The sequence below is a fragment of the Equus caballus genome, chromosome 18 (assembly GCF_041296265.1).
Source record: "Equus caballus isolate H_3958 breed thoroughbred chromosome 18, TB-T2T, whole genome shotgun sequence".
Taxonomy (NCBI): Eukaryota; Metazoa; Chordata; class Mammalia; order Perissodactyla; family Equidae; genus Equus; species Equus caballus.
Genome location: NC_091701.1, coordinates 59,878,760 through 59,904,118, shown reverse-complemented (window position 1 = coordinate 59,904,118; position 25,359 = coordinate 59,878,760). Strand labels below are relative to the sequence as shown.

Sequence of the window (25,359 nt, the reverse complement as noted above, 5' to 3'; positions counted from 1 at the left end):
CCAAGCACCTCTAGCTGATATTCCTTTCTTAGGCTATAGCAGGTTTGTGAGAGGGGTCCTGGCTTAGTCAGAAAGGAAACTCTTCTTGTCTGAATTAGGGTCTCTAAGATGACAAGTGCAAAAGCAGAATTTTGGGGAAGTTTCCTGTTCTTGCTATACCTGCCAGTATGATCAGAGTAAAAAACAGAGCAAGAAATCCCTTACCTCAAAAGCACCCATAGTCCCGGGGGTCTCCAGACAGAAATAGAGGTGCTTCTGGCTTTGCGCTGCAGCAGAAATAAACCAAAGGAGCAAATGACACATCTTCCACAAAAATAAAAAGATTCTCATTGTATAACACTCTTTCTATTGTCATCCCAAATTACCATAATATATAATATATGTATAGTGGTTTTCAGAGCATAGGGATTTTCACTACCACATATTAGCTCAGTTCTGTTCCAACATGGCTGGAGTTAGCCACACACCCACCCTACACTTGGGCAGTAAACCTCCTTCCAAGTTGTTAGAGCACTAATCCCCATATTCTTTGTCAAATAAAAGACTTCTTATCTGATGAGATTGGAACCCACAATTACTTGTTTAACCAAAAAAGTAGGTTAAAGCTGGACATCTTAAAAAACAAATACACATAGATCTTAACATATTAACTTAAGAAATATACTCATTCATTTGCCAAACTTCAAATGTAGGGCCAAGATCATTTCTTTGGTGTGGGGCCACTGGCTGGAGATCTGAGTCGATCTTTTGCACAAACAAATCCACATGCATCCTCAACATGTGCCAGTAATTCCATTTTGTTTGTTTTGTTTTTATATCTGAAATGAGAACTTAAAGACAAAGATGAAGCAATTCAAAGCAGAATCTATCTAGATTTTTCTGATGTTTTCCCAATCTTTTCTGTTTCTTACCTGCACTTAATCTGAAAGCAGTGTTAAAGAAGTTTTCAGAACTTTCCAAAGCATCAAATTTAGTGTTCACTGAAATAAAAACTCTTTTTACAATTACATGTCTTTTGTTTATTTCATAATTAAATTTTATAATTTCAAAATGAGAAACATGTGGCATAGAAAAGTTTGAGAATAAACACAACTGACTCGTGTTAAGAATAAAACTCATAAAGTGGCAGCGGAGGTGTGCTTATCCTTGAGAAAAGCATATTTTCACAGACATCTGGGTGCCGTGGGGCAGAAGGACTGGACAGAATGAGCAAGTCCAGCAAGTTGATCGAGGGAGGGTTCCAATAGGAGAACACCCACGGTATTTGTTATATCCCAGGCGCTTCTCAAGAGTTATTGTTGGGGATAAATTAGAACCAAATTTATTTAAAAATTATTTGATATTTCCTCATTGAGTATAAGTTTTCAAAACACAACATTTCAGTCCTATTGCTCAGCATGGCCCAATGCCCCTATTCATACAAGGAGCACCAGCAACTCTGCTGGCCAAAAAGTAGTAGACCCTGGCCTGCGTGGTATTACTTTAAGAGCTCCAGGAATACTCCACATTGCACCCGAATATTTTCCTCACCTGCTATTGATACCTGTCAGTCTTCTACCTTGGAAGCTTTATTCACTTAGTCCAGTGATTCTCAAAATTTAGGGGACATAAGAATTGCCAAATGAACTTGTTAAAACGCAGATCATAGGCTCTGATTAGAGATTCTGACCATGTAATAATGGGGGAAGCTCAGGAATCTGCTTCTTTAACAAGCATCCCAGGTAATCCAAACACCTCTCTTAGAGCTATTCTGACAAACAAAACTTTGAACGCTATTCAAAGTATCATCATCAAGGATGATGCCCTCTGTCTTTTGACTCCAGCCATTCTCGACTACCTTCGGTTCCTGAACAAACTAGAATCTATCTCTCTTTAGGAGCTTTATATAAACCATTCCCCCTCCAGAAATGATTTTCCTGTACTTTTTGGACTAACTCCAACTTCTTCAAGTGTAAACATCATTTCCCCAGGGCAATTCCCTGCCTCTGTAGACTAGGTTCACAGCCCCTGCCATACACTCCACTGCCTCCTTTCCCTCTCCTCTTTAAACATGTACTGATTTTGTTCAGTGTCTGTGTCTGTCTTTTCCCACTTGCCCCTACCTCCAAATCATGCACTCCATGAAGGAAGAAACCATATTCGCCTTGGTCACCATTACATCCCAAATACTCCTTGTGGTGCTGGGCAGTAAGTGGCCACTCGGCATTATTGAATGAGTGAAAACAATGAATGAATGTTAATATGCAAATCTCTTCATGAGAGGCAATATTACCCGCAATTTCTCATTTAGCTGCCAATTAGATCCATTGCTGGGAACAGGGTTTAATAGGGAAGAGGATATTTATTTTGGGAAAGAAACAGGAGGCTATGAGATTAAAAATGGCTCACACTTCAATTTGCTCTAGAACTGAATTGAGAAAAAATGCTACTGCCTGTGTTGAACCCGGGTGTAAAGACCTCGTCCATTCAGTGCTCATGTATGGTCTGCAGATCACTGATAACTACATATCCTTATCAGTACATGTTCTTATTAAGAATTATTAAACACTAACCATGTCAGGGGATTGGGAGAGGCTCATGGAAATCACCCCCTGAAGATCTTGGGGGAAAAAATGTGATGCTTAGTTAGAGATTAGTTCACTGAATGGGGCTCTGCCATTAGATTCTGAGGCATTCAGTTGTAGCTATTAGCATGATTAGCCAGAATAGAAAAAAAAAATGGAAAAAAATTATTTTCAATTGATCTTTATTCATGAAGCCATCCAATACCATTAAATACTGAGGCAATACACATTGCCTACTGAGTTCTAGGTAAAATAAATAAAACAAGGCCCTGTCCTCAAAACGTTTTTAATCTGGTTGGTGATTGCATCAGATGTTTAGGAAAATAATGATTATACAACAGTAGACATCTGTTACGTGTCTGTGAGGTTCAGTTTATCCATACTGGGTTCACTCACGTGTCTGAATGTAATCTGGGAGTAAACTAATCCAGGCTGGTCTTGGCTGGATCAACTTGGCTCCGCTTCATGTGTCTCTTGCGCTCATACTGGGATCAACAGGCCAGTCTGGGACCGCGATTTACAGCAATGCTGAAGCACAAAAGAATAAACCCCATCTGGTAAGTGCTTCTTCAAGTCTCTGCTTCCACCACATTCACTGATATCCCACTAGCTGAAGCCAGGCACGTGCCTGGACTCAGAATCAAGAGGCAAGGAAAATACTTCACCTCTTGATAGGAAAACTGCAAAACCACATAGGAAAGGACGTGGATAGGAAGAGGGGAAGAAGAATGGCGGCAATTAATGCAATCTACTACAGTAGTATAAACAGCGAAACAAAAGATTAGTATCCTGTAACAAACGTTGAGTGTCAGGATCAAGCAAATTAAGTTTATTTCTTTATTTTCACATTCTGTTTTAGCACAACTCTAGTGACCTATTTTAAAACCACAGCAGCAAGTCAATATGTTTGCTTAAACTTGCCTACTTGGTCAAATTTAAGATCTATCTGAAGAAACAAGAACTCTCTACAAACCCTTGAATCTAAAGTTTGCTTAACCTTAGGAAAACATCAAGCAGCAAGAGTTTTAATAGCAGGGGATAATATTTATGGAAGAAAAGTGCCTTAATGCTATTTTAAAGCTACTAGGTATTAGAATACCACAAGGAGGATGCTCTGAATCGTGTTTCTATTCTTTATTAAGATGCTTTGTGTAATTAGTAGTGTTTCTATCAGAATAAATAGTAATTTGGAATTCATCCAAATTAAACACCCAAATGAAAAGGGAACATTAGTGGTGAATAGAATGTTGAAAGAGTCAAACTTCTCTAGGGTAGATATGTCTGTGCAAGTCGGCACAATTTAAATCAAATCTGTAGAATCCATGTGGAGTAAAGCAGAATAAATAGAGAAGTCTGTGGGAGGAGGAACCAGGAACTCTGACAGACTTCTAGCCAGAAGGGAAATTCACTTCCAGTTTTATGAAAACTCTAAAAATCAGACTGCATTCTGTATACGCCACTGTGAAATTTACATTGGCATCTTAAAAAATAAAACAGCAAATATATGTAAAATGAATCATTATTCCTTTTTTCTTGCTTACAATCTTATAGTTTTGACAAAGGTGGATGCTACAAAATGGAAAGAGTCACTTTATCATATAATAACACTGGGACTACGGGACTTCTATAGGGAAGGCTGGTTGTGAAAGCTTTTCCAATATCACTTACCTTAAGTATTCAAGACAAGGGACTAGGCCACATCACCTGGATCTAATTTGTTACTATGCCGCCAGCACCATCTTGCTTCAGTGTCTGTTTGTCAGAGAACAATGAATTGTCATGCCCACACACAGCCACATTGCATCTAGGTAATGGTGATTGGTCTGTGACATTCAAAATTAGTTCCATACAATGTCTAGGAGAAAGTGAACATGGCAGTCCTGGCCTACGCCTACCATAGCGGCACATAATTGTCGGCTTTGGATAATATAAATAAATATAGATATTAAGACCTTATCGGCTCCTACAAAATACTTCACAAAAGAAGAAAGGCAGGTGGCAAAACAAACACACATAAAATTTCCCAACATCATTAGTTACTAATTAGAAGCACAATGAGATACTACTACACATATACTATATTAGCTAACATTTAAAAAACTGAAAATGCCAGTGTTGGCAAGGATGCAGAGCAACTAAAAGACTCATACATTGCTGATGGGAATGCAAAATGGTACAGAAACGTTGCAAAACAGGCTAGCAGTTTCTTGTACAGTTCAATATACACCTACCATATGACCCAGCAATTCCACTTCTAGATGTTCACGCAAAAGAGAAAAAGACATCTGTCCATACAAAGACCTGTATGAGAATGTTTACAGCACATTTTTTTCAAAATAGCCAAAAACTGGAAATAACCCAGATGTCCATTAATTGGTAAAAAGATAAAATTGTGGTATATCTATAAAATGCAATATTCATCACTAACAAGAACAAGCTACCACCATGCGCACCAGTGCTGATGAATCTCACGATCATTATGTTCAGTGAGAAGCCAGTCACAAAAGGCTATATACTTTAAGATTTTATTTATGTGAGAATCTTGAAAAGGCAAAACTATAGGGAGGGAGAACAGACCAGATATTGCCACCTGTTGGCAGAGGTGAAGAGACTAACTACAAAAGGCTGTGAAAGACCTTTTTTGGGGTGATGGAAATGTCCTGTGTCTCAATTGTCACGGTGGTTACATAACTGGTTTCATTTGCCAGAACTTATCAAAGTGTAAAACTGAACATGAGAATTTTACTGTATAAAAAATGTATGTTAATATGACCTTAAAAAAAAGGCAAGAAGGAAAGAAACAATGGTAGCTTAGACCAGGGCCAAAAGAGAGGAAGTGAAACGAAGTGAAGGAGTAGACAAGAGGTTGACCAACATAGGGACATAGGAGGCTCCCAAACTCCGCTCCTCCCCATGGACATGCTGAATGTACAGCTACACACAGAGCAATTCCCTCCGAGAGAAATCCAGAAACTAGCTGAGCAACTCCTATACATTGGGTGAATGAGACAATACCCATGAAATAGGAAGGAAAGGCTGAGACACACTCTCGCCATAAACCCCACCCCGGGCACAGTACCATTCAATGCAGAGGGAACTCCTAACTGCCAGCTTCTCTCTGAGGAGTGAAGGGTTTGGACCTCACACTTAATACCCTTAATTTTTAAGACTTCCATCAGAAGGCATGGGTTCCCAAAACAGATAGCTCTGAAAGGTAATGAAGTTTCCATCCACGAGACCCACAAGACTATAGCAAACAAAGGAGCTGTTGTTAATAGGCATGTAAGCCCTCACCACAGCTATTCTCCCAGGGGCCAATGCAGAGGGAGCAGACCAAATCACCCACCTCCTGGGCATTCCTGAAAGGGGCCCATCTGAATACTTTGCAAGTGGCTGACTGAGGGTCTGGCTTCTAATTTAGCACACTTCTAGGGGCTGGCTGCGATCCTCCCCGGAGCCCAGGGAAGCCAGGGGATGCCTCCCCTGCCATCTACCTGTAGCCTGCTCCAAGTCACCAGTAGCTCCCTGGAAGGAACTTGTACATAAGTCTGCACCCCAGCTTTTTGCAGCTACTTCCCAAGAGACAGGCCTCCAGATTGCCTGGTTCTGATCACCAATGAGGCTTCCATACATGCGTCCCATGTATAGAGTAACCTCCTAAACATTGGTCTTGGCAATGATCTTTTGGATTTGACACCGAAAGCAAAGGCAGAAAAAACAAACAAGTGGGACTTCGTCAAACTAAAATGCTTCTGCTCATCAAAGGAAACCATCAACAAAATGAAAAGGCAACCTATGGAGTGAAAGAAAATATTTGCAAACCACATATCCAATAAGGGGTTAATATCCAGAACATACAAGGAACTTATACAACTTAATAGCAAAAAAATAAATAACACAATTAAAAATGGGCAAACGACCTGAATAGACTTTTCTCCAGAGAAGCCCAGTATCGCTAATCATCAGGGAAATGCAAATCAAAGCCACAATGAGATATGGGATCACACCTATCAGGATGACTATTATCAAAATGATAAGACATAACAAATGCTCAAAAGGATATGAAGAAAAGGAAACCCTTGTGCACTATTGGTGGGAATGTAAACTAGTACAACCACTATGGAAAATAGTATGGTGGTTCCTCAAGAAATTAAAAATAGAATTATTATATGATCCAGCAATCTCACTTCTGGGTCTATATCCAAAGCAAGCCATTATCTTGAAGAGATATGAACTCCCATGTTCACTGCAGCATTATTCACAATAGTCAAGGCATGGAGACAATCTAAGTGTTCATTGGCAGATGAATGGATAAAGAAATGTGGCATGTGTATATAATGGAGTATTATTCAGCCTTAAAAAAGAAGGAAATCCTGCCATTTGTGACAACATGGATGAAACTGGAAGGCATTATGTAAGTGAAATAAGCCAGGCAGAGAAAGATAAAAACTGCGTTCAATCTCTTATATGCAGAATCTAAAAAGAAAAAAAAAATTGAACTCACAGAAACAGAGGGTGGAAAAGTAGTTGCCAGGGCTTGCGGGGTAGGGAAATAGGGAAAGTTGGTAAAAGTATACAAACTCAGCTAAAAGATGAATAAGGTCTGAGGATCTAACGTATAGCATGGTGACCATAGTTGATAGCACTGTATTGTAGAGATGAAATTTGCTAAGAGAGTAGAACGTAAATGCTCTCACAAAAACAAAATGGGTAAATACGTAAGGTGATGGATGTGTTAATTAGATTAGAAGAATCCTTTCACAATGTACACATTTATCAAATCATCATGATATACACTTTAAATATCTTATGATTTTATTTGTCAATTATACCCCAATAAAACTAAAAAAAAAAAAAAGGGAGTGAATCGATGAATCTTACGTTTTGGATTGAGTAACTAAAATCAAATAAGATAATATTTGTAAAGAATTTAACACAGGGCCTGACAGATAGTATGGACTTAATTAACTCTTTTAAACTCTCGTCATTTTTAGTTTGCCTAAGGAAAAGTTTTTTAGTATAGACAGCCCAGTATGAACAATACTGAAGAACTAGCTACAACTAGCATTAGAGAAGCTTAATTTTGTCTCTTAAGATTAGTATAGCTTTTGCTTCCTTTTTAACAAAGCTTTGTAGAAGAGCATATAAAATGTCTATTATTAATCACTTCCTCCAACAGATAATCATTGAGTGGCAGACATCATGTTACATTTGGGGGATATGATCTAATAGTAAATAAAATACCATCCCCACTCTCAACAATGAACTTGGAACATAGTAAGTGAGATTTACAAGTAAACATGTAATGACAAGAGAAGGGACACCTACTGTAATAACTGACCCCTCACCAGAGACTAAGGGATAGGCAGCCAGAGAGTTTTTATTATGGAAATTCTAAGTAAGCTGGAGATCTAGTGGGTAATTATGAGTACACTGGAAACAGCAGGTGATATTGGGTTGTGGGAAGATGGGAGGGAAGAACATTCTAGGTGAAGGGCAGAGTTTGTTTGAGAGCCGAAACACAAATGGTGCCCTGGTGCATTCCCAGTGTTCCTGCAGTTAAGGATGGAGGACAGCTGGAGCACACAGAGTTGCACAGAGTGAGGCTGGAGAGGCAAATAGGGTCCAGGATAAGTTGGGCTTGGTAAACCATCCTAAGAATTTTAAACTTTACCCTTAGGACAATGGGAAGCCATTGGAGCGTTTTAAACTAGGAATGATCTATTCTGATTTGTGCTTCAGGAAAATTACATTGGCTTCAATATGGAGTACTGGAGAAGGGGACAAACCAATGGAAGGACTAACAGAGGTAGTGTAGTGGGAATGGGAAAACGTGAAGGATTCAACAAACTCTTGTGAAGGAGTAAAATTCATGGACCGATTGGACATCAAGCCTGAAAGAATGGCGATAAGCAAAAATAATGCCCATATTTCTGACTTAGGTAACTTGGAGGAGGATGATGCTAATTATTAGAGCTGGGACACATTCGAGAGGGAGGCTGTTGGAAGGGGAGATGATGAATACATTTTGGGGGATCATACTATAAAAATGTGAGTCATATGATATACCAAAGCTTTTTTTGAAGTAAAATTTTCTTATCTTCTGAACTTTAAATCCCATAATGCTAAAAACCTTTAAACTTCTTACTTTACAAATTATTTTCTTCCTAAGTCTGTTGGCATATTTTTATTATCAGAAATGGATACAAAGGACGTTGGAAGCAAAAACCTCTTTTTGCAAAAATGGTGATTCATGGCTCACTTTCTTCCTCTTTCTTTTTGTGCTCATGAAAGAAATCAGCCACATATCTGAGTTTTAGGCTGAATCAAGTTTTACCTTCCTGAAAATTGCTCTCTTTTTTCTTTATTCAACTTTACCCATGACTTTGTTTCCTTTCTGCATAGCTTTGCAATTATTGTAATGTCCTTCTATCTGAGGACGGAGATTATGCTTAGTTATTTCAAAGTACCCAAGTGCCTTGGAAAATCCTATAAATTATTTGAGTACTTAATCAGTATTTGCTAAATGACTAAGAAGACCATATCCTGGACTTGCTTATCTAATAATTTGGCTTCAAAAGTGATTCCATTTTGGGGCTGGCCCCGTGGCCAAGTGGTTAAGTTCGCGCGCTCCGCTGCAGGCGGCCCAGTGTTTCGTTAGTTCGAATCCTGGGCGCGGACATGGCACTGCTCATCAGACCACGCTGAGGCAGCGTCCCACATGCCACAACTAGAAGAACCCACAACGAAGAATACACAACTATGTACCAGGGGGCTTTGGGGAGAAAAAGGAAAAAATGAAATCTTTAAAAAAAAAAAAAAGTGATTCCATTTTAAAAATATTCACACGTTATTTATCTGACAAAGGGTTAATCTCCATAATATACAAAGAACTCACACACTCAACAATAAAAAATCAAACAACCCAATTACAAAATGGGCAGGGGACATGAACAGACATTTCTCCAAAGAAGATATACGGATGGCCAATAGACACATGAAAAGATGCCCATCATCACTAATCATCAGGGAAATGCAAATCAAAACTACACTAAGATATCACCTTACACCTGTTAGAATGGCAAAAATATCCAAAACCAAGAGTGACAAATGTTGGAGAGGCTGTGGAGAAAAGGGAACCCTCATACACTGTTGGTGGGAACGCAAACTGGTGCAGCCACTATGGAAAACAGTATGGAGATTCCTCAAAAAGTGAAGAATAGAAATACCTTATGACCCAGCCATCCCACTACTGGGTATCTATCCTAAGAACCTGAAATCAGCAATTCCAAAAGTTCCATGCACCTCTATGTTCATCGCAGCATTATTCACAATAGCCAAGTCATGGAACCAAACTAAGTCCCCAGCAACTGATGACTGGATAAAGAAGTTGTGGTATATATATACAATGGAATACTACTCAGCCATAAAAAAGGACAAAGTCATCCCATTCACAACAACATGGATAGACCTTGAGGGTATTATGTTGAGTGAAATAAGGCAGACAGAGAAAGACAAACTCTGTATGACTCCACTCATAGGTGATGGTTAACATATGGACAAAGAGAACTGATTGGTGGTTGCCAGGGGAAAGGGGGGTGGGGGGAGGGCACTAGGGGCGAAGTGGTGTACCTACAACATGACTAATAATGACATACAACTGTAATTTCACAAGGATGTTAACTTTCATAACCTTAATTAAAAAAATGGAAAAAAGGTGATTCCATTTTTTTAATACTTTTTGTCAAATCCTTTAGCACCAATCTGTATTATTACAACAGATACTGAAGTCTTATTCTAAAAATCAACCTTTATTTAATCTGTTTGACCTTATTTCCCTTATTTTCTATTTATTTAACCTTAGTCCTTTTAAAAATTCATGAGAAAAGAACATCTATCCTTCAAAATGCTCAGTCAGCCTGATATTAGAACACTTTAGCTGTTGTTGTCTAGGGTGTGAATGAAGGGGTGCATTTTTTGGGTGGTGAGACCACAATATATTTTCCCAGTGCAAAAGGACCACCAAAAACATAAATTGTGAAAACCAAAGTGCATGACTTTACTCAACCATCACACATCAGTTGCAGTTAATGTGCTAGTTGAAGCCACAATATGATGTAACCAGAACTGTATGAGAACAGTGTAATCAGAATTTGAATTGTGTTTTGGCATTGGCTATAAATATGACTTGTGGTATACTTCAAACTGGCTCATTTTAGATTCACTGCGCTTTCATACTTTTCTGATACCTGAAAGAGTCCTGTTTTTCCTTTTCCTTTCTTTTTAATTTATGCTATCTGATTAAGAAAATAGTGCTTTGTGATTTGGGTTCTAGTACAGGATTTAGTCTACTCATAGCCATGCTCTCTGAAAAAAAAAAAAATCCATATCTTCTATCCCAAATGAAAGACATAAAAAGTAAAGGGAATGACACTGAAACCAAGTGTTCACCATGAGTCGCTACTGAATCTGATATAGCACAGAAAATAGTTGCAATAGCTGCAAGAACATCAGTGTTATCTGATACTCTTCTCTGGCAGCATGGCGGAGTTCTTGACTCATGGAGGAATTCATTATGGTGTTTGGGAAAAAAAGAAAACACGTTCTAGAACTTCTACCTAACAGTATGTGTTTTACAGGGGTAAGGTAGCTTAGGAATTAAAAACCTATGGGTAAAATTTGTTATACAATGTCAGTAAAACACCCTGCTTGTTTGGAAGTATCTCTTTTCAATATCATACAATTTTCTTTTATAACTTATGTGTTGCTGAATAGAAAAACATCAAGAATCACTTGACTGTATTATAGCAATTATGAACATGGTCAATTGGTATATGTGCTTCTCCCCTAGAATATGTACTTGCATGAAGAAGACCCCTTAGCAGAGCCTAATTCATGCCTTGAATCTCAAATACTTCAAAATTTGGTCCTATTCCATGGCCTACAGATCTTCTTGCGTAAAAATTAGGTGACCTCAAAGCATTTCATATATTGGACTTCATAAAATGGGATGTGTCCATTAATAAGTTTTCTATACTTGAGAAACTGTATATTTTAAACGTGATTTAAAAGAGCTAGCCAACAACTGAGTCAGGATTAAATTCCTTACCTTTCAGATTTAACATGCAGATGGACTCTGAAGTTGGCCAGGGAGGGACAAAGAACTGGCTTCTGAGTGGGAACTGCTTATTTTCTCCAATGGCAACACTCCCAAAAAGAGTAAGAAGGGCATGGGAGATGTGCTCCTCTGTGAAATAAATTAGGTGTTACCCTATCTCTGGTTTGGTTCTCTGTGAAATAAAGAACCTATATCAATTATTTTCCTATGTCACCAATTATCTTCTGATAAGAAAAAATCCAGGTTTCTGAAAATATAAAGTTTTGAAATGGCTCTGTGCCCAGCAAAATGAACTTTTTGGTGTTTAAGAGTGCAGAATATATAGAAATACTTACCTGATGATTATAGGGAATGTGGACTGAAAGTTTACCATGTGGAATAAAAGAATTATTTGACCACGACAGACAAATGTGCTGGACGGTTAATGCAAAAAGAATGAACTTCTGGATACATTATTATAAAAGTGAAGAAGACCAGAGAAGGAGTAAAAAGAAGGAGAAAATGAAAGCCGCAAATTAGAGCAGCTGCGCAACGTGAAGGAGTCCACCAGTACTTTGTGTCAACACCAATTCAACACTTCTTTAATGTACAAAGATCCCCTCCAATGAAAGTGACTGTGCGGACAGAGAAGCCTACTCTAGAGCTGACCTATAAACGATAGCAGAGAAAAAACAAACATTGCAGCACATAAAGGGTGATGAAGCATCAGAGTTCATACAACTCAGCCATTCCTTCTCAAGAGACCTGGATAGTCTACCTTTAGCTCTATTTTGATTTTACTGGGTTCAAACATTTTATATCTTTGAAACTCTTTGTTCAATTAAAATCATATGTAAAATATAGTATCTGCAAGAGATAAAAATAGAACTTCTTAGGTTATGGGTAGGAGGTGGTTAGGAACCAAAGTCCTAACCACTAACAGCCATTTTTTCCTCCTTTCTGTACGTGGCAGCTCCCCAGGGAAATTCTGTGGAATCTCTATGGCTCTGAGGAGCCATATGATGGAAACATTTAAAAAGAAACTTCGCATTTCGATCATATAGATTGAAAATATTTTCTGTTCAAATTAGACCTACTGTTTGTTGACTCCCTAGATCCCCGAGAACAAAACGAAACTTGACAATTGTCAACAACCAGTTAACATGGCACACTCAACAAATCTGTTATCACTGCTCTATTCCTTAAAACTCCTAAAATGATAATAAATTATCATCATCATGCACAAAGACAAAAGAAAACAAAAAAAGAGAAGCCGATGTCAACAATTTGAGGAAGATGGAAAGTTGAAATCTGTAGGTCCCAGGAAAGTGAATTGATTCATGCTGCAGAACCCCAGCCAGGCTCAGGAACTCAAGGCACGAGGTTCTGAAGGTGGGCATAAAAAGAGGGGCTTTAAACAAGAGGATTGTTTGAGCTAAGCAACTACCCCTCAATTATCTTTCTGAGAAACAAAAGGTTTAATCTCTAATGAGGCCTCAGATTCAAAGATATCTTCCTGTAAAAGAAGTTTAAAAGAAAGATGTACTTTCTTTCAGCCCTTTTCCTCTATTTAACTTTCAGAAGTGGAAATGGGTGATTCCATATGGAAATCCTAAAATGGTGGCTCTCCACCACTCCTAGAGAGTAGTCAGTCCAGAACACAGCAGAGAATGGAGGGCCAGAAAGGCTTCTCCAGGAATGATACTTCTTCTTATTAGCTTTACAGTACTTTATACAATTATGCATATGTGTTAGCATGATAAAAGTCAATTTCATTGAAAATAAAGAATGTTCAATGCTTGATTAACTTTCAAGAGAAGAGAAACAGAAACACAGCTTTTGAAAAATAAACTTCTAAAAATCATTTCTTCTTGTTCTTTGAAAAATAATAACCTTCTCACTTATGTCTTGTCTAGATTAATAATAAAACATTCCGTGTTTTCAATAACTACTTTGGAAGGGGAGAAGTGATATGAAAGCTTACAGGAAAGTAAGAACTAACAATAACAATAGCTACTCCTATTGTGATGGATAATTCACCCACAGATAATTCAGATAATCTTTTACCATTCAAACAGAATCCCTCATTTGATCATGTATTGCCCAAACTGAATATTTGGACACATTATACCATTTTAGAGTACAAAAGTAAAAAAAAAAAAAAATCATTTTTCTTTATACATTGCATAAATGGAATTTGCCCTCTTAAGAGTCTAGAGAGGTCACTTACTTTCTGGCAAAACCATCTGTAAAGATTTCCAACTGGAAGTGTATTTTGCATGATAACAGGTTGAAGTCATGAATCACTTGGTAACTCATTAGAATGACTAGCATCAAAGGATCCCTCAGGAATTTAGGGGAAAGGTAGTTAAGCAATTAATGAAGTTATTTAAAATCCTGATATGGTTGAACCTGCTTTGAAAACTGCTAGGGATTAATATTTATTTAATAGATTGTCAGTTTCCATGCCAAGAAAAGAAATGTGACAGAAGTCACGCTAGTCTAAATGTAAAAAAGGTATCTCATTTGAAGCGTATTTTATTGCAGTAGTTGACATCATTATAGTCTATACCATTATATCACCATACAAAAGCCATCATTCTCAAGCTGAAATTAACATTGCTGTTGTTTTCGATTAGAAGAATTGGCTCTAAATCCAGCAATTCTCTGCAGTGATCTATATTTTAGTAGCTGCCATCTTGCATCAGGAGGGAACATATCAGAGTATAACCGCTCTCTGATGAGACAAGATATTAAAATTGATATGAGATGACAAAATGGGAGAATAGCATTGTAGGGATAAAGTTTTCACTTGAGAACAGTCTCTGTTATGGTTTCATTCCTAGACTCTTTGCTAAGCTTTATGTTTGATTCAGAACCTAGTTCTTCTGATGGAAATGTACAGGATATAAACTGGTGTTGGATAATATGCTCTTATTTCTTGAATAAAGTACTGAAAACGTATTAAGTGCTGGAAAGATTGCATATATGATGGTTGAGTTGATTGATAAAACGAATGCTCCTACAGGCTTTTTAGTAGTTTTCTTAATTGTATCAAGATTTATTTTCATATATTGTAGCCCTACCTACTTTTATCACTAATCTATTTTAGAAAGCAATGTAATTTAGTGATTTTTATCCTGAAGTTCAGAACTATAAGATGAGAAAATTTTATAATATTTGGTTATATTGTTTAGTTTTTAAACAACCTTTATCCCTGAAAAAACTCAGAGTTCTCTAAAATCTCTTGGATTTCTCTTGCTCACCCATGAAACACTCTGAATAGGACCACCACTAAGGGATAATATATAAGAGTTTACGTTTTGGAAGGAAAGAACTGTATCTTCTTCATTTTCATATGTTTATGACAATATCAGACACCTGAATTAATGAATAAAATGCTACAAGTGTTAAAATTTATGGTAACATTATTATTATACATAAATATTAAATACCAATAAATAAATCATGTTGGATTTGATTCCTACCTCTGAGTATTGAACAGAATGTCCTTTAGGACTGGAACATTCCCCATACCCTACTTCCAGGATGCCTTTTTACTCAAAGGGCTCATATATGATCTCAAAGACAGAATACTCTCTTGTCTAGCCTCTAACAGAATGAGGTTGCTACCAAAGGTTGGTATCTGTCTCTATTGTACTATTTCCAGCTTGAATATCCCTTGTTCCATGCAAAAGAAATAAAATAAAATCTTCAGCTTCTAGCTTTGCAATGATGAGTAGGTGGTAGCCATGGTAGAGCAGAAGGGTGGGGCTGGAGATGAAAAACTAGAGTGCTTTACTCATCAAAGGCATTAGTCAAGTGGCTGAGAAGGGTGTGAGAGGCAAAACTTTTGAAAACAGCAGCCAAGCATCAGTAAACTAGCTCTAAGGCTTACATCATAATAAGGTCAGGATCTTGAAGTGCATGGTCAATGCCCTAGGAAATGTTGTATATAAGTAAGACAAGTCAGACCAGTGGCAAGTCAGACAAATAAGGCATATAAACAAGAAGTCTTAGTTATTATGACTTAGTCAAAAGAAAGCACTTCATGCTATAGCATCAGTTTACAGCTTGCCATCTAGCAGTGCCAAAATAATTTCATCTATTAACGAGTTAGCAAACCTATTGGGTTAATCCCACGGTAATCATTTTTCTCACATGTACTGTTACAAACACTGTGAAAATGTAGGTGTATCTGTGTATACCACGTATATCCTTTACCCTACTTCTCACCATCTCCTTCTAACCTCTCATTTAACAATAGATAAACCAAGAACCTTGGTTCTTGTCCACGAAATGTGAAGTTATTTTGTGCCTGGGTAAAAGTCATTGTATAAAGAATAATCATAGTATTGTATTCCAGAGAAAAGTTCTAAGTAAGATTTTCACCAAGCAACAATTCAGAGACCCTCCTCACGTACCTGGAGGCTTTGTGCCTCTCACCAGTACCTGTACCAAGAAAAATTAGAAAGACGTTAGAAACTCTCTCCCAGACGTTGGAATGTCCAGGTGTCTTATAGGTGTATTTTCTTCTTCTCTATGGCTATGCCTGCTCTGATCGTAATAGTGGCTACCAGTTATAACCTAGTCTAGTTTGACCACCAGCTGATATGCTTTCCCCATTCTCATCCTCTAAATCTAGTCTTCGTACATTGCTAATACGTCTCCATAGACCCACCATTGAAGCTTGGAATTTTATCTTTCTTACTCCTTTCTCTTGTCTGGCATTAGTAATCACAGTTTCTAAACTATTCTCAAGCTTCCATGATCTCTTTGCTCCTGTGATTATAATACTCATCTAATGGGCATCCTGGATTCTAGTCTTTTCCCTGCTTCCAACCTTCTCTATGTATTTTCAGAATAATCTTTCTAAAATGAATCTCCTGATTATTTCACTCTTTGCACACCATAGCAGACACAATGCTGTGTTTACCACACCATGTCTTCTTCCCAGGCACAAAGAAGGACCATATTTCCCGGCCACTAGATTGGAACCATGTGAATGAATTCTGGCATATAGAAACATGAATTAACACAAAACATCATCTCCAGTGATGGAACATGAGAACCAGTATGCCTCTGCCATAGTATGCCTCTCTTTTTCCCTTCTTTGATGGTCTTGGAAGCCATGTCTTCAGATGGCAGCATCATTAGATGGAGGGAGCCTGGATGCTCGACTCACTGGATAGAGGAAAGATAGGACCACCTCACAGCTGACTTTTCTTGAGCAAGAAATAAACTCTCCTATACTAAGTCATTGACTTTTCAGGATTTGCCTCGTGCAGAACTTGGGGTTACTTGCCTAATATTCTCAGAAACTTGCATTTCATTTCCAGAAAACAAACTATTATTCAGACAGCTAAGGTTCTTCATGATCAGCTCCTAACCGAGGCAAGTGCTGATTAGGAGTCAGGCCCTGAGTTTAGCACTTTTCTTATAATACCTCTTTCATCTTTAGAACAATGTCATGAAAGAAACTGAGATTTGAAGAGGTTAAATAATTTATATTAGCTCATACAGCTAACAATATGCGTAGAACTAACACCAAAACCCACTCTCTTTTAACTACACCCAATTTTTCTCTCTTTTGCAAGTTTCTTTCCTGGAGATGTTTCAAAAACATGTTCTGTAGTCCAATATGTTGAGATTGCTGCATTTTATGCATTTCTTTAGCTTCAGGTTTAGTTAGAAATAGGGCCTTGGTTGTCTGTGAGTGATTCTGAGCACTGAGGAAGTTCTTTCAGATTAGATGGGGAGCCTATTTAGTCACACTCCTTAAAGAACTCTAGAGCATCATGGAAAGGGAGACGGGTGAATGTACCTGTGCTAAGCTGGACCTGGGGTTGTGTGCCATAGGAGCTTCTGGGGCCACAGCAGGTCTATCAGCAACAAAACTTACTGCTGTGTTAAAGGACACTGTGAGCCAATACACGTGAAGGAGTCCTGAGAAGTTTTGCAGCCCTCTGAAACTGTGAAGTAGGGCTATATATATTTACCTTCTCCCTAAGTCTGTGTGGAGTGACATCACTTGACCACCAAGGCATTAAGACCCTTCCCCACTGACATTCAAATTCATCCATGATGTCTCCATTAATAGCTGACAAAGCTCCACTGAGAGCTGTAATAATCCCAGGAGGCTGTGCGAGCCGTTCTGAAATGGTAAATTGCAGAAACAAAGCAGAAGCGAAAGCTCATCAACAGTCCTGGGAAGACCCAGCTTCCAAGGCAGGAGCGGCTTCCTGTTCAAAGACTCATATTAGGTTAAAACATCCTACTTTATTTATTTAAACAGAAAGTCTCTGTTGATAACTACACAACGGTGACCAGATCTAAGATTTTCTGTGTGTTTCTTGGCATAAGGACATGCAAAAGTTTCCTAATAAGATATTCTTGTAACTTGGAAAAATTGGTAACTCCCGCCATGCGACCCTTGTAGGATCATGTGCTAATGAAGAAGATGCTCTAATAATTAGGCCTAGAGCCCACTGAATGTAACACCTTCCAATTAGCACTCCCCAGCATGAATACTGCCATTATCATTAAACAACAAAGATAAAAATGGGTATCAATCCACATAATAGAAAATAATTGATGAAGTTGGAGGGCGTGATTATTTGTGATTACTTTACAGTCATGCACAGAAAGTAGGAGAACCACAGCTAGTGGTTAATCTCTGGCTACCTCTTTGAAGATAATGAAATTGGCTTCCTACTGATGATTATTCATTAACAATTAATTCTTTCTCAGTGATCTGCCTCATTTTCAGCTTCTCACTACAAACACGCAATGGAATAATTACAAGTGGAAATGAAAAAGCAATTAGTGGCAGATAATGCCAACATCTGATTAAAAAACAGTAGAACAGATTAGCAGTTCCATAACTGCAAGTCTGCTGCCTTCAGCAGGGAGGTGTAAGTCACCCAGTTATACTGCACTTCAAGCTGTGCTTTCTCTTTTATTGCCTCCCCTCCATCATGGTCTGCCACGTTAAATGCTCTCTTTTATTCTAGGGACATTGGCTTATTGTAAATACTTTCTACAGACTATGTAGCATTTGAGATGATTTGTGGTCCTACATGCTGAAATTCTAAAACTGTCTTATAATGTGGTGGCTAAAACCTATATCTATATACTTTCTTTGGGGATCACAAAAAATACCATATGTTACTTTTGTTTCAACTTAACTCTTATTTAGTTAAGAATCTTCAGAAGAAGAAGAGCATCACAAAATCAAAAACAGGCATCTTCTTTGAGCAGTTTACCTCTTTTCCTATCCGCATCCATGGTTACTTTGGTCGTATAGATTGGTTTCTAGCCTTGCATAATGTGGGACATAAACTGACAGCGTATTTTTACTTAACATTTATTAAGGGTTAAGATAGTTCTGGCTGCTATATAAATAATCTCTCAATAAAAGGCTTATAATTTCATTGCTTTCAGTAATCCAGTTGATGTGTCAGGACTTCATCTGATATAGAATTACATACAGAATGTCAAAGCCACCAATTCAAAAAAACAGTTCTCTTTTAAGTAATTTGGAACATGTATTAATAGAAATTCTGGTAAGATCTTATCGTGGAACTTGACACAGTAGGAGTGTAGACCAGTACTGTTTTAGAAAATTGGGTTTTGAAAAGAACTATGTATTTACTATAAAATCATTTGGTTATATATTATTTTACCAGATCCAAAAAGATCAAAACAATAAAGAAAGAAGGGATGAATGAAAATAAAGCAAATTTCGCTGAGTTGATATTCAGCTGGTATGTACCAGTATGGTCTTTCTTACAATCAGTTCAACATCTGTTCAGATTGTTCATTGCTTGTTCAGTTGAAGATTTTGAATATTACCCATTAATATAAAACAATATTATTAAGCATCTTTTATGTACCTGAAATGGTGTAGGGACATCAATAACAATTAGACGTGGTACCCCAGCCCTCCATCAGCTCAAAGTCTAGTGAGAGAGAAAGACATGTAAAGAAATGAGTGGGATAAAATGTGATGATTGTTACATTTGGGGCATTTATAGGGTATAAGAGGGAGTTCTACAGGGTACAAGCAGAGTAACAGTGACTGGAATGACTTCACAAGCAGATGAGGCTTGAATTAAGCCTTGGAAGGTGACCTTTAACAGAGCAGTAAGGTTTGCTGTGGACAGACCTGCTGTGGCCCTAGAAACCCTTATGGCAGAAAACCCCAGGTCCAGCTTAGCACAGGTACATTCACCTGCCTCCCTTTCCATGTTGCTCTAGAGTTCTTTAAGGAGTGTGACTAAATAGGCTCCCCCTCTAATCTGAAAGATCTTCCTCAGTGCTCAGAATCACTTCTAGACAACCGAGGCCCTATTTCTAACCCCCTAGGTGGTTTTCAAGATCATCTATATGCTGATGATTTCCAGATTTATAGCAGCAGCTCTGACCTCTACTCTGAACTCAACTGGTGAATCCCACTGCCCACTCAATGTCTTCACCTTATGTCTTAGGAGTATCTTAGACCATCAGGTTTTAAACTAACTCTAATTCCAGTTCCCCCCAACATGTCTCCTTCTCCCTAAGATCCTCTCATCAGAGCATGACACTAAAAGCCCAGGAACTGTCCTGGACTCTTCTCTTTATCTTATACTCTACATCTAACCCACCAACAAATATTGCTTACTTTACTGTGAAAATTATTAGAATCTGACCACATCTAATCTCTTCCACTGCTACTATCCTCTTGCAAGCCTCTTTTTCTGTCATCCAAACCTCCACAATAGGCTTCTAACTGGTCTCCCTGTTCCATTCTTGTGTATCCTCTCCATTGAGGGAGGAATCCTTTAAAATACAAATCTTATTACCTTTGTATTCAAAAGTCTCGGATGGCTTTGCATCTCAAAGTAAAATTCAAAGTTCTTGCCGTGACCTCCAAGCCTAGTCATGATCAGTCCCCGAGCCACCTCTCCAGTCTCACTTCCTACTACTCTTCCCATCACTCACTCTTGGCTTTCTCCTGGCTCTCTTTATGCAGGGGATGAGAGAATAAGTTGGTTCAGGTAGGAGAATCAAGAATTCAGTTATAGACACACTGTTTTTAACGTCCTTTTGACATGTCCTAGAGATGTCAAGAAGGCAGTTGCAATAAGGATCTGGAGTCTCAGCAGGGAGGTCTGGGACTAGAGATATGTGTTTGCAAGTCATCTGCACATAGTGTCATTTGAAACTCTTGGCATGGATGTCCCAGAGAGAGGAGATAAGGGACCTAGGAGCAAGCCTTGAGGAGCTACAGCATATCAAAGCCTAGTGGAGCAGTATGACATTGTAAAAGAGACTTGATAACCAGCTTCTAAGAGGTAGGAAAAAAATGGGGGAAGTGATTTGGTAGTAGCCCAGGGAGGTGAGAAATGGATACAGCTGGGATCAGCAATTCTTTGGAGATGTCTGGTAGTGAGGAGAGATGAAGCAGTGGTAAGAGAGATGTGTGGTCAAGGAAAGAAAGTTATTTTTATGAGTGAGATTTGAACGTACTTAAAAGCTGATAAGAATTATACATTTGAAGAGAGAGTGACAATAAGTAACATTTTTTTAAAAGGTGGAAATAAATAGCATCACTAGTCTGAGAAGGTAGGATGTCATGGGATCATGAGCACAGCTGATTAATTTTTGAAATAATAACTTAGAAAACAAACATTTAAGAATTTTTTCAAAAATATTTAACGGTTGATTGTCTAAATATAAACCTTATACCTTAAAATTACTAGAAAACAAAATAAATAAAAGAAATCTCAGATAATGCAGTTAAAAGAAAATAAAACAAAGAAACAGTAAGAAGCAAATAAAATTAAAGGATGAAAGCAAAGTAACAGAGAAAGAGAAGGAGTGGAAGGAAGACTAGTCTGTAAATAATGACAATAAAAATGAACGGGATAAATTATTGAAATAAAGAGATTCCCAAAATACGGTCAAAAAATGAAAGTCTGTACACTACACACAAAAGATCTACAAGAGATACGTGTAATAAGACAAAAGCAACTCAAGTGAATGAAAGGAAAACGTTGGACAATATTTATTTATTTATGGAACAAAAAGTTTAACTTGTTATAAAGATGGCTACAGTCTATGATGCAAGTATAATTGTCATAACCGTAAAATGCTAAATAACTTAGTAACAAAATATTTATGGAGCAAAACTAAAAAAGACAGAAAAAACTGAAAGTTAATGGGAAATTTTACTATGACTCTCTAGTCTTTAAAAGAAGAAGCAGATAAAAGTGAACAAGGATATAGAGGACATGAGTAATATCATTAATAAAGTTTATTTAATAGTCAGATCATGAGTTCTGTACCCTACAGAGAGGGTTCACCATTTTTCCAGTGTCTCTGAAAAATTTACATAATATTGGCCATATGTAATAACCCCCAAACAACTGTGACAAATATCCTGAAGTAAACTTAATATGAACCATATTCATAAATCACAGTACGATAAAATTCATAAGTAACTTTAGCTTCACATCTAGATTCAAATCTGCAACCATCATCTCCCTTTTCAATTTCATGTGGCAAAATAACGGAAGTTTGCTTACCTTGAAAGGAGAGAAAATATTATGAATATGCTGATTTGCAAAACCAATGCAAATTATGCATATGTTCTTATTCATTGTGTAGATTTTATCACCAAAGACATGAAGTTTTTCTTCACGTTACTGCAGAAAACAGTAATTGGAATCAATGCTGCTATTTTCTCAAAGCTGAGAAAAAGTAGAGAATTCAATTTGCTTGTCCTTAATGCAGTTGACCATATTTATAGCTTCATTAGGTTCTTTTCTTAAATTTTTAAAAACGTCTCTAGTGGTGAGAGCTTCCCCCATGTGCGAAATAGTGAGTAGATCTTGTTTCCAGTACAACAGCTTGAATACATGGAACAGTCATTCTTATTGGATACCACTGCCTTAGCACCATCTGTGCATAACCCAATACATCACTTGCGTGTAATTGTTTATCTTGAAGGTATCGATGATTTTAAAATCTCTTCTCCAGTTGTAAGCATGAATAAATATTGGTCAAACAACACATCTTCCTGGGCTCCTTTACTCAGCTTATATATGCCCAGCTGAGTTGCTAATATCAGGGAATTCATCTTAGAGTCCCCGGGGAACACTATGGACTTTTTTGTACTCAGCATAATAAATGCTGCTCTACATTTGGGCCATAGCTGTCATTGTTTGATAAATTATTGTACTTGACAGAGCTGCCCCATTAGATTTTTTTCCCTTGCTTTGTCCCAAAGAGCTTCACTTGACTGTTGGGCAGCCAAACAGTAATGAGGTGTCAGCAATTACTTAAGCAGCTCTAACCTTGGCAATTGAACTAACACTATAAACAAGACTTCTGCAACTTTTGCAGTTTCATCTCTTACCACCCTGCACTGATATTTCTGAGTTATTTGAATATCTTTCTGCTTTGCTTTAAGAAATTCAACACTTCCCAGGGCTGGCCCCGTGGCATAGTGGTTGAGTTTGGCACACTCCGCTTCAGCAGCCAGGGTTCACAGTTTGGATCCCACGTATAGATCTACACCACTCGTCGGCTATGCTGTGGTGGCAACCCACATACAAACAGAGGAAGATTGGCACAGATGTTAGCTCAGGGCTAATCTTCCTCAGCAAAAAAAATAAAAATAAAATAAAATCCAATACTTCCCATGATAATATTTGTACATTTCAAAATTTATGTTTGAGATAAAATGCCTTCTTGCCAGAACTTTGAGTATCCCCAAACACACTATACCTAATGGGAGAAGCTTATGCTCATTGTTAGTCCACTCCAATCCAACTTTCAAATAATTTCCATTATACTTGCATGATATTTTTGTTTCCTTTGCAGCTGTTGTTTTACAACAGTAACATGTGGTTTCAGGTGTTTCATCCATTTGGTCTTCCTGCTATTCTGAAAGCATGTGACTGATTTCATCGCAATCACCATCACACCTACATTTCCATCAGCATCTTCAGCATTATGCTTTAAAAGACTTATTTATAAAGCACAGATTCGTGATAGTTTCAAGAGAAAAGGAAATCAATGAGTGTACAGTTCCAATTGCAATTTTGCAATTTAAAATGATACATAGCTTCATGACTGAAAAGAATGTCATAATGACACAAAAATTCAGTATATGAGAATCCATTTTAGCAATGAAACAATCTATGTTATACTGACATTCCAATAGTTTAACTACTAAGGATTTTAATAGGTATGCCTGAGGCCCACCATGAAATTCACACGGCCTATGTGGGTTGCCCACTGTGTTAAGGACGTTAGCCACATCCCATCTGAAAACATTTTGAAATCATGGGTTAGATTAAAAGCTAGAATTTTAAAGTATACATTTAAATAAGCAACTTTTTAAAAAGTTTATCTACCACATAAATTATCTTAAATGCTATGGTATGCATATTATACATTTGGAAACACTGTATAATGTGTAAAACTGTAGGTCCTAACGTCAGGTGTTCTGTGATTAAATGTCGTCTCTAACGCTAACTGCAGGACATGGAGCAAGTTACATAACTTCTCTAACCTTCAGATCTTTTACCCACAAAAGGAGCAATAATAGTACTTTTATCATAGGGTTATCATGAAGATCAAATGAAATTATCCATGCATAGTGCCTGTAAGATAATAAATTCTTAATAAATCTTGATCATTATGATGACATAAGCACTACATTTTTTTTTTTTAAAGATTTTATTTTTTTCCTTTTCCCCCCAAAGCTCCTCGGTACATAGTTGTACATTCTTCATTGTGGGTCCTTCTAGTTGTGGCATGTGGGACACTGCCTCAGCATGGCCCGATGAGCAGTGCCATGTCTGTGCCCAGGATTCGAACCAACGAAACACTGGGCCACCTGCAGCGGAGCGCGCGAACCCAACCACTCGGCCACTCGGCCAGCCCCTAAGCACTAGATTTTTAAAGACTTTTTAAAGTAAGAGTATTAGGATTCGCTTTTGCATATCAGCCCGTTGATTACAATCCCTCGGTGATTAAGCAGCAAGCATGTCAGAGAACAAAAAATAAGTTAGTCTGGCTGTGCTAAAGTGACTTTTAGCTGGAGGAGTTAATGACTAAAGCCCAACTTTTTATCGTCAAGGTTTTGGCACAGTTCTATATGCATAAATAGTTAGATAATTTCCCATCGTCGCGCAACCAATAACTTCGATAGCGTGTATTTAATTGAGCACTGGCTATACTAGCTGCTTCACAGCTATCACTTAAATGAATTCTTACAACTGTGTGACACTGAGTGTGCACCATCACTTTTTCTATTTTAAGGGTGAGAACTCTGAGGTGTAGAGGTGTTGTGTAATTTACCCATAACCACGAAGACAGCAACTAGAACAAGGATTCAGAGAGTTCATTTGTAATCCCAGGAAATGGGTTTCCAGCTGTTATATTCTGTTGCCATTTAACAGAAAACAAAGCCCAGAATTCAGCTGCATAACAATATTTCCTAGGGTTTGTCTAATAGAATCATATTTACAAAATACTGGAGGTTTCTGAAAAATTAAATATTCCACAATTAATAGAGATTAATTTTAGATTATTTGCTTTAAAGTTAATACATGTATGAATTTCTCTTTGCTGGAAGTTTTATTCATTTTAAGTACCCCTATAAAAGTATATTAATGACTGAGAGGCTTGAATAATTCTCAGCAA

The 25,359-nt window shown here is 37.7% G+C and overlaps 2 long non-coding RNA genes across 3 annotated transcripts in view; both read right to left on the bottom strand.

The window, feature by feature from the left end:
* Nucleotides 1-1,646, bottom strand: part of LOC102150946 (uncharacterized) — a 68,444-nt gene extending 66,798 nt beyond the window's left edge. The window contains exons 1-2 of one of the 2 annotated variants that reach the window (XR_002801259.2): nucleotides 665-1,646; nucleotides 205-266 (exon numbers count right to left, since the gene is read on the bottom strand). This is a non-coding gene — a long non-coding RNA (uncharacterized lncRNA). Of the gene's footprint in view, nucleotides 1-204; nucleotides 343-664 lie in introns of those variants that run through there. The other variant, XR_011428550.1, reaches the window with a different exon arrangement.
* A 1,185-nt stretch (nucleotides 1,647-2,831) lies between these two features.
* The window catches only part of LOC111768760 (uncharacterized), a 210,091-nt gene continuing 187,563 nt past the window's right edge, over nucleotides 2,832-25,359 (bottom strand). Inside the window, exons 10-11 of the long non-coding RNA XR_011428548.1 lie at nucleotides 4,233-4,316; nucleotides 2,832-3,092 (exon numbers count right to left, since the gene is read on the bottom strand). This is a non-coding gene — a long non-coding RNA (uncharacterized lncRNA). The remainder of the gene's footprint in view (nucleotides 3,093-4,232; nucleotides 4,317-25,359) is intronic.